At 42.4% G+C, this 10,432-nt stretch overlaps 1 non-coding gene across 1 annotated transcript; it reads left to right on the top strand.

The window, feature by feature from the left end:
* The first annotated feature begins 408 nt into the window (after positions 1-408).
* On the top strand, positions 409-512 carry LOC140613689 (U6 spliceosomal RNA). Its single transcript, XR_012014578.1, has one exon. It is a non-coding gene; the product is annotated as a U6 spliceosomal RNA (small nuclear RNA).
* Positions 513-10,432: the final 9,920 nt, after the last annotated feature.

Genomic DNA, 10,432 nt, shown 5'->3' with positions numbered 1-10,432 from the left:
AGGGTCCACCCTTAATGACCTCATCTTAACCTGATTACATCTGCAAAGATCTTATTTCCAAATGAAGTCATACTCACAGGTGTGGGGATTAGGACTTCAACGTATCCTTTTGAGGGATACGATTCAACCCATGATACCAGGTGACTTACGTCCTGTTGAGTGGCCGTGCTGGAGATATGCAGGTGCTTCCAGAGACCTTTCTTAGGTGACAGCCTGTGGGTTCCCTTTGCTTTGTCACTGTCTCTTCCTCCATCCTGCCACCCAGCACTTGGACTCTGATGTCGAGGCCACGGGAGACGAAGCAGCAACATAGGGGAGCCTGGGTGCTACGTGGCGTGGAGTACGCTTCCAGCCCTGGACAGCCAACCTGGACTTTTACTTTTAAGGGGAAATAAATTTCAGGCTTTGCTTTGCTACACTAAAAGTTAGAACTATATTGGGAATGATGCAGAGAAGATTAGCACGGACCCTGAGCCAGGATGATGCGCAAATTTGTGGGGTTCCATATTTTATGGATGTACCTAGAGAGTTTCATGCTAAATGAAATATGCCAGTCAAAGAAAGACAAATACTGTATGATTTCACTCATATGTGGGACTTAAGAAGCAAAACAAATGAGCAAAGGGGGAAAAAAATACCAACAGAGAGACAAACCCAGAAAAAGACTCTTAACTCTAGAGAAGAGACTCATGGTTCCCTAAGGGGAGATGGGTGGGGGTGTGGGGTCCCAGGGGAAGGGGCCTAAGGGGTGCACTTGTCAGTGGGGAACACCGGGCGGTGCGGGGAAATGCTGGATCACTATGTTGTACACCTGAAACTAACGGAACACTGTATGTTAACTACATGGGAATTAAATTTAAAAAAATTTTTTTCAAAGCATGTAAATCCCTTATTGGGGAGAAACCCATTGCAGCAGAATCCTGTTCCAGCGAATACACTTTGTGCCACCCTGGACTTGGGGCTTGGCCGTGGGGTTTGGGTTCCCCTCGGAGTTCCCAAGGGGGAGATGAGCCTGGGTCCTTTCGCTTCTAGATTTCCACACTTGCATGGGGAGTCCAGCCCGTACCACTCCCCTTCTCGGGGCCACTCAGCTGTGCCCCGTCTCCCTTTGTGCTTCTTTTTGATCCCTTCCTCAGTGCAGAGGGTCTCCCGGGGCAGGGAAGAAATTACTCCCTTGCATTCACCCAAATCTCTGGTTTCTGCCATAAGCTGCCTGCCCTGAGTCCCTTGGGGCTTTGGCTTTTGAAACTCAAAACCTTTATCTCTCGTCCTGTTGCCTCCAAGATGTAATCTGCGAGCCAGAAATACAGGATGGATATTTTTGTGTTGCTGCTGGCCTCCTCCTTTCTCTGGGGTTCTGAGCCCAGGAGGCTACAGCTTATGCTCTAATAGGGGAAAGGTCACGATGGCCTAGGAATGGCCAGGAATGAGGACACGCTGGCTAATTTATCAACTATGACCCTGCTGGCATGAGCCTTTGCCTATATGCGGTGTCAGAAACTGCCAGTACTAGAAGATGCCTTTACGGGTCCTCCTCAAGGGCGCCTGGGAGGCTCAGTCGGTTAAGCATCTGCCTTCGGCTCAGGTCATGATCCCAGAGTCCTGGGATTGAGTCCCGTGTTGGGCTCCCTGCTCTCTGGGCCTCTGAGCCTCCCCCCTGCTTGTGCTCTCACTCATACATGTGCACTCTCTCTCAAGTGAATAAATAAAAATTTTTTTAAAAGAAGGAATCTCTGAACACCAATAAAAAATTTATAAAAATAAAAAATAAGGTAAAAAAAATAAAAAGGAATCTCCCCCAAAAGAGCAGTTCTGGGTTCAAATAAGTTTGAGAAACGGAGCTTTTACTATGCAAATACACACTGTGCAGTAGACACAGTGCAGTATATCCTAAATTTATCCTCTTTTCCAGAACCATACACAACACACCAAAGCACACGAGAGTTCTGTCTTCTAAAAATGCATCTCCACTAGGAATATAGGCGTGTGCTGTCCAGGAGGGAACATAAGCTGGGACCAAGGGTGGCCTCTGGGGATCCAAGGTGGGAAGTAGATTTCCTGTTCACCGTACAACTTTTGCTCTTTGGGGTTTATGCTTTCCGTGTGTCTCTGTTACCAACGGTCTATAAGGGGCACTAACTCAGGACGTGAGCGGGTGAGCCCTGGCACTGCCAAGGCGAACTGCCCTGTCCTGGAGAATCCCGGGAGCTGGACAGATCCAAGCTTAGCTCCTGGCTGGGTTTGCCAACATTGTGGCTGACCAAACTCAGATAAGCTTGTTGCAAGAGAAGCCAATAACTCAAGAGACAACAGTTTGGAAAAGAGAAAGGGAGAGACCTATTTGGGGTGCTGGCATCTGGGACAGGTGCGACAGAGAGGGCAGAGAGCAAGGAATCCCAGGTGAGGGTGGGGGGTATGTGTTCAGCATGCGATGGAGGGCAGGGCAGGGGACGTGTGGGGTGTGGTCTTCCAGGCATTCCGTTGCTACTGGGGCTTTCCTGAGCTGGCCATTGGAATGTTCGGGTCATTGCAAAACATCTTCGGTGCCTCAAGAAGGTGCAATGAGACATAGGAACACGTGCGGGCAAGCCCCCTTGCTCTCCTATAGACCCCAACCATTGAAATCAGAAACAGACGAGACCGCTTAACTCATGCTTTACCTGAAACCCATGGCTCTCTTTCTCTTTCAAATAAATAAATAAATATATAAAATCTTGAAAAAGTAAAATAGATGGAATAAATTGATGGAAGCTTAGGTAAGCCGAAAACTGGTTATTGAGTTGACATCAATCACATTTAACCAAATCCTCCTGGGGATTGATAGCTGCTGCCTTTTGTCATTGTGGGAAGCATCCTTCAGATGCTCACCACTGGGGCTGAGTGATGTCAGAATGACATTGAGGATGCCGGGAAATAGGAAAGCAAGAAAAACAAGAACAAAATCTATTTTGACTGCTCTGGTGTGGAACTGGAAATAGCAAATGTTTTCAAAGCTGGAATGTGTAGCAGAGTTGAGACCCATTGGGGTCTGAGAGTAAAATTAAGAGGTCTTCTTCCAGAAGCCATTTCTCTTGTTCTGGATAAGGCAATGGGGTGAATTTATTTATTTATTTATTTATTTATTTATTTATTTATTTATTTATTTATTTATTTTTATTTTTAATGGGGTAAAATTTAAAAAGTGAGTAAAACTTGGCCACTATCTTCAAATGGCTCCTGGAGCTGGAAGTTGCTCTGTGTCTTATCAGAGATGTTTCTGGAAAGAGCCTCTCCCCGGCTCCCTGTCTACCCCCAGCTTCATTACGTAAGAGCTGAGGTTGGGGCTGGGTTTGCTCAGAGAGAGCTGACCTGGGGGGTTGTGTCTGCCTTGGGAGACAGCGAGCTTTGGGACCTGGAGCACTGAGGGCAGCTGGTCCTTCCAGGAACTTCTGGGAGAATTCCACATTCCAGGTCACGTGCGCAGGCCAGGAAATCCAGGCCGGGTCCCTTGGCTTGTAGAGAGACAGATCCAAACTTTGCTCTAGAAAAGCCTTTCTGATAGCCAGCCCTAGGACGAACTAATGATATTTCTTACCAGCCTGGTACAGAGTCACACAACCTTTTTCCAACTCTAGCAATGGAGAAATCATCATTTCTCAGGAGAGAGCATTCCAATTTCGGAAAATTCTATTTTATTTTAAAATTCTTACCTCAACATAATTATAGGCTCGCAGGACACGGCACAATTAGTACAGAGAGTCCTGTGTGCCCTTCACCTCACCCCCCTCCCCCACCAGTGGCATCTTATTGGGTGTGACACAGTTTCAAAGCCAGGGGATTGGCATTGCCTGTTACCGTTCTATAGGCCTTACTCACTTTTCGTCACTTTTTAAATTAAAAAAAAAAAAAAACACCCTGCATTCACTTGTGTTTGCAGCTTGTATAGATCCTGTATAGAAATTCCTGTATTTGAGATATAGATTTGTTTCATCACTAAAAAAGAACTCCCTCCCGCTACCTCTTTGTGTTCACACCCACCCATTTCTAGACGGGGAATGTTCTATAAATGGACTTGTACAGTACACAGTCTTTATTTTAACTGTAACAGTGTGGGTGATATATAATTCACAAACCACTCATTTAAAGTGTACAGTTCAGCGGCTCTGAAGATACTAAGAGTTCTGCAACCATCACCATCGTCAAGTTAGAGCCCTTACGTCACCCTGAAAGGAAACTTCCCACCAATCAGCAGTTGGTCTCTATTTCTCCCAAAGCCTCAGCCCCAGGCAACCACTAATCTGCTTTTTGTCTGTGTGGATTTGCCTGTTCTGGACAATGCATTCAAATGGAATATATAAATATATATACATAAATTATATTTATAAATATATATAAATAATAAATAAATATGTAAATAATATATTTATAATCATGTATTTGTAGTCCTTTGTACCTGGCTTTTTTCACCGAGGATGATGTCATCAAGGTTCATCCATTTATCGGTTGTTTCCACTTTTGGCTCTGATGAATTGATTGAACTGATTGGCTATTTTATGGATCGAACTGATTGACAATTATGAATTAACTATTTCCGCTTTGGGCTATTGTGAATAGTGTTACTATGAACATTTACATACAAGTTTTTGTGTGGATGTAGGTTTCTATTTTTTTTAGGTATATACCCAGGAATGGAATTGCCAGATTATATCATAACTCTGTTTAACCGTTTCAGACACTGCTAATGAAGGATAGTTGGAAGAAAGGCAGGCAGGGACAAGGGGCCCCCAGGCACCCCGAGAGGAAACCACCCTTAAAAGGGTTTTACTTCACCCTGGCAGGAGCCATCCACCTTTGCCCACGTGATAGGTAGATGACAAAACCTGATGGGGTGACACGCTTGGAAAGGGTTGATGAGATTAAACCAGCCTGCTCCCAAGCCCGTAAAAACCCCGAGACTTAGGAACTCTGGGGACAACCCTCTTGGGTCTCCTCCCTCTTTGGGAGCTTTGTACTATCGCTCAATAAACTTTGCATTGCTGCCCACCAATCTTCATCTGGTCGGCCTCTTCACTCTTCCTGTGACCAAGAAGCCCTGGCACTGAAGGAGAAGGAACCCTGTAACATTGCCAAACTGTTTTCCTAAGCAGCTGTGCTATTTTCCATTCTCAGTGGATGAGGGTTCTTACTTCTCCAAATCCTCACCAACACTTGCTATTGTCTGTCTTTTTGCTTCTAGCCATCCGGGTGGGTGACGAGTCGGACCTCACTGTGGACTTCTTCAAAAAAGATTTTGTTTTGGGGGTGCCTGGGTTGCTCAGTTGGTTAAGTGTCTGACTTTAGCTCAGGCCATGATCCCAGAGTGCTCATGTTGGGCTTCTTGCTCTGCGGGGAGACTGCTTCTCCTCTCCCTCTGTCCCTCCCCTTGCTCTTGCTCTCTCTCTCTCTCAAATAAATAATTAAAATATTTTTAAAAAGTAAAATGAAAGACTTGACTTTAAATAATCTCTACACCCAACATGGGGCTCGAACTCACAACCCCGAGATCAAGAATCACACACTCCTACCGACTGTGCGGGCACAGTGCCCTTCACTGTGGTTTTGATTTGAATTTCTCTAATGACTAGAGACATTGGGCATCTTTTCCTGTGCTTGATGGCCTTTGCAAATCTTCTTTGGAAAAAATGTCTACTTGCATCCTTTGTCCGTTTTTAAATTGGATTATGTCTTTTTATTGTGACTGTTCTCATATAATCTAGATACAAGTCCCTTAGATTTATGACTTGCGAATGTTTTCTTCCATTCTTTATGCTTTCTTGATGGTATTATTTGAAGCACAAAATATTTTAATTTTGAGGAAGTCCAATTTATCTATACATTTTTCTTATTTTTTTTTTTTTTTTGTCTTATAGCCTAGAAGCCTTTGCCTAGTCTAAGGCTATGAAGGTTTATCTCTGTATTTTCTTCTAGAAAAGAAGGACTCTTCTAGAAAAGAGATTTGTAGTTGTAGCTACGTCATTTGATCCATTTTGAGTTAAAGTTTATGTATGGTATGAATAAGAAGTCTGATTTCTTTTGTACATGGATACCCAGTTGTCCCAGCACCATTTTATTGAACAACCATTCTTTCCCATTGAATTGTCTTAGCACCCTTTTCCAAGATAGATTGACGGTAAGTGTAAATAAAGGTTTGTTTCTGGACTCTTGATTCTATTCCATTGATCTATTTGTCTATTCTTATGACAACACTACACAGTCTGGATTGCACCAGCTTTGTAGTACATTTTAAAATCAGGACTGTTCTTTTGCAACAGTGTTTTGGCTACTCTGAATTTCTTGGCTTTACATATGAAGAATCAGTCAGTTCCTGCAAAAAAAAAAAAAATCAGTAGGAATTTTGATAAGGATTACATCAACTATGTAGATCATTCTAGAAAGTATGGCCGTCTTAGCAATATTAAGTCTTCCACTCCATGAGCACAGGGTGTCTTTCCATTTATTTAGGTCATATTTAATTTCTTTCAACAATTTTTAAAAATTTTTCAGACCATACATGTTATATTGCTTTTGTTAAATTTTTCCTAAGTGTTTTACTCTTTTGACACTATTGTAAATGCTTTTTTTTTTCTTGGAATTGTTTTTCTTAATTCCAGTTTCAGGTTATTCATTGCTAGTATATTGATTGATTTTTGTATATTGATGTTGTACTCCCTAATCTTGCTGAACTTATCGGTTGTAATCATTTTCAGTGGATTCCTTAGGATTTTTTATATACAAAATGTCGTCTGCCGGTAAAAACTTTTCTTCTCACGCATTTTTATTTATTTATTTATTTTAGAACGAGAGAGAGAGCGAGCATGCGCAAGAGCAGTGAGAGCAGAGGGAGAGACAGAGAGACAGAGAGAATCTCAAGCACACTCAGTGCTGACCATGGAGCTGGACACGGGGCTTGATCTCCTGACCCTGAGATCACCAGCTAAGCTGGAATCAAGAGTTGGAGGCTTAACTGACTTCACCACCCAAGCGTCCCTCCGCGTGTTTTTAAAATAGACTTTATTTTTTAGAGCAGTTTCAAGTTCACACTAAAATTAAGAGACATATACCCTCTGCCCCTATACACATAGGCTCCTTCATTTTCAACATTCCCCACAAAAGTGGTGCATTTACTACAATGGGTGAAGCTACACTGGTGCATCATTAGCACCCAGAATCCACAGTTTACATTAGGGTTCACCCTTGGTGTTGTACCTTCCATGGGTTTTAACAAATGTATAAGGACATGAATCCATCATTATGGCATCACACAGAATCTTTTCACTGCCCTAAAAATCCTCTGTGCTCTGCATGTTCATTCATCACTCCTCTTGAAACCCTGGCAACCATTGGTCTTAACTATTCCCATAATCTTGCCTTTTCCGGAATGTCATTTAGTTGGAATTATGTAATATGTAGTCTTTTCAGGCTGGCTTCCCTCAGTTAGTGGCATGCATTTAGCTCTTTAGAGCCGAACAATATTCCATTATTGGATGGATTACAATTTATTTATCCATCCCCCACCAAAGGACATCAAGGCTGCTTCCAAGTTTTGGCAATTAAAAATAAAGCTGCTATAAACATCCAAGTCCAGGTTTTGTGTAGAGGTAAGTTTTCAACTTCTCTGGGTAAATACCAAGGAACACGATTGTTGGATTGTATGGCAAGAGGATACCTAGTTTTCTAAGAACCACCAAATTGCCTTGCAAAGCGGCTGTTCCATTTTGCACTCCCACCAGCAACAAACGAGGATTCTTTTTGCTCCACATCCTCTGCAGCATTTAATATGGGCAGTGTTTTGGGTCTTGGCCATTCTAATAGGTGGGTAGTGGGATCTCATTTTAATTTCCTTGATGACTTATGATGTGCAGCATCTTTTCATATGCTTATTTGCCCTTTGCATGTATCTGTTAAGCTCTTTGGCCCATTTTTAAATTGAGTTGCTTGCTTATTGTTAAATTTTAAGTGTTCTTTGAGTAGTTTTGGATAATAGTCTTTTAACAGCTGTGTCTTTTGCAAATATTTCTCCCAGTCTGTGACTTGTCTGTTCATTATCTTGACAGTGCCTTTAATTTGCATTTTTCTAATGGCTAATGGTGCTGAACATCTTTTCATGTGTTCATTTGGCAGTTAGTGTAATACCTGTTTATGCCTTTTCTCTGTTTCTTAATTGGAGTTTGTTTGTAACTGTTGAGTTTTGAGAGTTCCTTACGTATTCTTGACATAAGGCCTTTGTTGGATATGTGCAATCATATACTGTAAAAAATTAGTTTCAACCATGTAAGTAGTACATGAATGCATTCTTTTTTTTTTTAAAAGTAGGCTCCACGCTCAACACGGAGTTTGAACTCATGACCCTGAGATCAAGACCTGAGCTGAGATCAAGAGTCAGACACTCAACCAAATGAGCCACCCTGGTGCCGCCCATGAATGCGTTCTTTATTTAAAAATAGTAAAACAGGTTTGATAAAGTTTAAACCCCCAAATCCTTTCCTTTTCCGCCATCCTCCCAGGGATGACCATTATTATGGATTTGAGGCATATCGCATCTAGGTTTTTTAAAAATACTTTTCTCAAGATACACAAACTCACAGAATGTATATGGTGCTGTTTTGTATCTCAGTTTGACAAAAAGGTTGTACTGTTTGTATCACAGTGCAACAGATGCATTTTTGAATTAAGGATATTTTAGAGACTTTCTTAGTGTTGATACATATCTCCAGTCTGTTCCTTCACATTATTGTAAAAGCCCTGCATTGTAGGACTATGTTATGTTTAGCCACAACTCTGCTCCTCGACTTCCAAGTGGTTCCCAGTGCCTCTCCAGCAAACAGTGCTGCAGTGAACCACCTCATACAGGCCTCTGGGCATGCGTGGGAGTGTTTCTTTAGCAAGATATAGAGAAAGGGAATGTTGTGAACATTAAGGTATGTGCTCTATCTTTTTATGTAGTATATATATATATATATATTTTTTTTTTAAGGATTTTATTTATTTATTTTAGAGAGGAAGGGACAGAGAGAAAGAGATGGGGCAGAAGGAGGAGAGAGTCTCAAGTAGACTCTGCGCTGAGCATGGAGCCAATGTGGGGCTGGATCCCACAACCCTGAGATCATGACCTAAGCTGAAATCAAGAGTCTGGATGCTTAGCCGACTGAGCCACCCAGGTGCCCCATGCTTTTTGTATTTTCATAGATCCTGCCAAATCGCCCTCCAAGATGTGCATTTTCCCCACACCTTGGCCAACAACCAAGAAAACCACATCTTCTGAATGTAAGGCACACTATTTTGTAGGCCAATTGCCTACCAGCTGCAATGAAGAAGGCAGTCCGAGGGTGGGGGAGAGGAGTGGGGTTCAGAAACGCTGCCGCCGAGGGTAAGGGGGCAGCTCTCACTGGGCCTTCTGTGCCACGGGGCCTGCGCCCACACACTTCCAGCTCCTCTCTACGAGGAATTGTCATTGAGCAGAGGAGACAGAGGAGACATGAGGACTAAGTTCAGTGCGGATTCTGGATTAGAACGTGAAATAGGAGAAGTGAGAACACTGGTGCGACCCCACAAAGTCTGCAGTTTAACTGTTGTGCACCAGTGTCAATTTATTCGCTGTGACCAGCGTGCCCTGGTGATATTAGCATCAGGAGAGGCTGAGAGAATGAAAAACAGGATGTCAGATCTTGGCAACAGGCCTGTAAATCTAAAATTATTGTAACATAAAAATTTGTAAAAGAAAAGACTTGAACGTGCAATAAAATACAATGTGTGGACTGTACTTGGATCCCAATGGAAACAAACCAAAAAGAGACTTTTAGGGGGAGGAAACAGCCAATATTTGAATATAGACTGGGTATTAGACAGTATTAAGTAATCATTATTAATTTTGTCAGGTGTGATATCATGTTTTATGAACAAAAATTACCTACTGAAGGTGCATGCTGAAGTGTTTATAGGTAAAATGATATAATAGCTGGAACTTGTTCTAAAATATTCAGAAATGATGGGGGTGCCTGGCTAGCTCATTCGGTGGAATATATGAGTCTTGATCTCAGGGCCATGAGTTTGAGCCATGTTGGGTGCAGAGATTACTTAAAAACATAAATAAAATATAAATGGATAACTCTTTTTTTAAAAAGTGAAAATATTCAGAAACAAAAGAGAAGTACTTTTGGGTAAAGTGGTATAATCTCTTGGGGTTACTTTAAAATAGCCCAGAAAAATGGGGCACCTGGGTAGCTCACTGGTTGAGCATCTGCCTTCGGCTCAGGATGAGATCCTGGGGTCCTGGGATCGAGTTCCGCATTGGGCTCCCTGCAGGGAGCCTGCTTCTCCCTCTGCCTGTGTCTCTGCCTCTCTCTCTCTCTGTCTCTCCTGAATAAATAAATAAAATCTTAGAGAAAAATAGTCCAGAAAAGAAAGTGTAGTTGGG

The sequence above is a fragment of the Canis lupus genome, chromosome 21, assembly GCF_048164855.1.
Source record: "Canis lupus baileyi chromosome 21, mCanLup2.hap1, whole genome shotgun sequence".
NCBI classification, from domain to species: Eukaryota; Metazoa; Chordata; class Mammalia; order Carnivora; family Canidae; genus Canis; species Canis lupus.
The sequence above is the reverse complement of the archived record's forward strand: the minus strand, read 5'-3'. Positions and strand labels throughout refer to the sequence as shown.